Source organism: Triticum dicoccoides, chromosome 5B (genome assembly GCF_002162155.2).
Source record: "Triticum dicoccoides isolate Atlit2015 ecotype Zavitan chromosome 5B, WEW_v2.0, whole genome shotgun sequence".
NCBI lineage: Eukaryota > Viridiplantae > Streptophyta > Magnoliopsida > Poales > Poaceae > Triticum > Triticum dicoccoides.
In genome coordinates this window covers 521,592,840-521,595,414 of record NC_041389.1, presented here as the reverse complement: position 1 = coordinate 521,595,414, position 2,575 = coordinate 521,592,840, and the positions used below count along the sequence as shown (strand labels likewise).

The 2,575-nt window shown below is 51.5% G+C and overlaps 1 pseudogene; it reads left to right on the top strand.

Moving 5' to 3' along the window:
* Window positions 1-1,061: 1,061 nt before the first annotated feature.
* LOC119309927 overlaps window positions 1,062-2,575 on the top strand; it is a 4,039-nt pseudogene continuing 2,525 nt past the window's right edge.

The following is a 2,575-nucleotide window of genomic DNA, read 5'->3' as shown; positions in this document are numbered from 1 at the left end:
AAATTTGTTAAAACCAAATGTACACGCAACACATCTGTGGAGTAAAGCTCGCAGCCCTTTGTCATGTTGCATATGTATGACACGAGTGACACGGTTGGGGTCTCACTCCGAGCCTTTTCCAAAAGGAGCCACCATGTTTGAAAGTTGCGCAGGTTATCATCTACTCCCTCCGTCCGGAAATACTTGTCGGAGAAATGCATAAAAATGAATGTATCTAGAACTAAAATACATCTAGATACATCCATTCCTCCGACGAGTATTTCCGGACGGAGGGAGTAGTATTTTGGAACGGAGGGAGTACCTACAGTCTCATTCTCTGCTCCGGTTGGAAGGCGGCGGCGCGCCCTTGAATTAGCTCCGGCACGGCGCCAACTAGATCACGAACGTTGATCTTGTTTCCTCAACTCGGCCATCACCCGCAGGTACGTGCTTTCGTTCCGGATTCACTTCTGCCCCCTTCCTCCACTGTACATGATCTTCTGCTAGTACTAGCTTATTAAGAGCATCTACGACCAGACCTCTCAAACCCGTCTCATACCCCCGGTCTAACCGGCATCTCCATATCCAGCCCAAATGAGGCGGATATAGAGCACCCGGGCCCGCCCGCCATGTCAAACCCAACAGCCCGGCCCCATCCTAAATTGCACCAAATCCACCAAACCCTTCGTCCTCCTACCGTCGCCCTTCAACCTTTCCCGCGTTCGGACCCTCGCCATCCTCCACCCTTACTCCCAATCCTCTCCTCCGATCCCGACCCACCGTCGGAGATGTTGTCAAGCCCGACCCACACTGCCGTGACAGAGATGCAGTCTGCCTCATCTGTCGGCAGCGTCAATTCATCGGCTACGACTTGCAAGGCAAAGAACGTCACCCGCAAGTTGCGACGACGCCGACAGCGAGAGAGGAAGGCGGCGGCAGCGTCGCAGGAGGTTCGGACGTGGTGGAGTAGTTGTCTCCTCCGCCACGCCCGGATCCCCGCACCCCTTCCCTTCGAGCGCCAACGCGGATTACGCGTGCGACCCCCTTGGGACATAATTCCGGACAGCTTTCCTCCCACGCAGATGCCAGTGGCCGACGTGTGTGACTCGCCGAAGCTCGTTCGGGCGCGGATGAGCACGGGCACCAGCACTGCCTGGGCTACCCTCGACATGTTCGACAGAATTACCGAACAACAGCTGGTGCATTTTCTTTGCTCCTGTCCGATCCGTTTTTAGCACAGACCACTAGTTCATTTCGCACATGATGAATGCTTGCAAACCATAATCATGTAGAAGGCGTTCTTGTCGGACATGAGCAATGACAATGAAGATCCGACCGAAATGGAGTATGAATTGGAGGCCACCACGGCATTTGAGGTTGGGACAACATCCGATCCCAATCCGAGCAAAAGGAAGAAGAAGACCAAGACGCTGAAGGCAAGAGGTCTGGCATTCTCAAGATTTGAAAACATCTTATTGGTCAAAGTTTGGTTGGCCACGACGATGGATCCAATATGCGGCACCAAGCAAAGTGGGAACACCTATTGGACGAAGATTTGAAAGGAGTATCACGAGCAAAAGGAGTATGTGAAGCCGGATTTGAAAGGAGTATCACGAGCAAAATGAATGTGCGTCCGCGGGCGTTTGAGGGGCCGGATTTGCCAAGTCCGGCAGTAGATGCTCTAAGTTCTTGGGTTTCTTGCAGTTAAAAAAAAAGGTTCTTGGGTTTCTCTGCTTAACGTTCTATACTCCATTCCTGATTTTTTCCCTCTCCTTTTAGCTCATTCGATACTTGCTTAATTTCATGAGTCCAATTTCAGAGCATTAATATGGCGTCAGTGCTACTGCTCAGCACCGTTGCAGTCATGCTGAACCTATCATTCATATCATCAGCGCGGCGTCACCATGGATGCAGAACACATTGCGGTGACGTGGAGGTCCCCTATCCATTTGGCATCGGTATCGGCTGTGCTACCGAATAGGGCATCCAGTGCAACAGGACTGCGGGTGGAACCGAGGCCATTCATTCACCAGTGGGAGATTCTAAACATCTTGGCGACCCGTGGTCAATCCCGAGCTTTGATGACCACCCCGACATATTGCTACAATTCCAGTACAAGAGAAATGGATGCCTGCATTTGGGGTTTCGAATTAACATGGCCCTATCGGTTTTCACACGCGCACAACAAGTTCATAAGCATTGGTTGCAACACAATTGGGTACATCTACAACACCAACGGCAGGACAAGGGATGCAACAGGATGTGCATCGGTGTGTGGGAGCCCGGGAGACCTGGCAAATGGCTCGTGCATTGGTGTTGGCTGCTGCCAAAATGTCGGTCCCAAGGGCTTAATGGGGTACAAGGTCTATTTCTATGATGCGGATTATGTCAATACTTCAAATAGTTGGTACTTCAACCCATGCAGCTACGCCAGCTTGGTGGAAACGGAGGCGTTTTTCTTCAGCTCTGACTATGTAACAACTACAAGTTTCAATGATACCTACAAGGGACAGCAGCCGGTGGTGCTTGATTGGGTGATAGGGATTCTTCCAACGGCCCAGGGTATCTTTGCAACTGCTCTAGCGGATACCAAGGG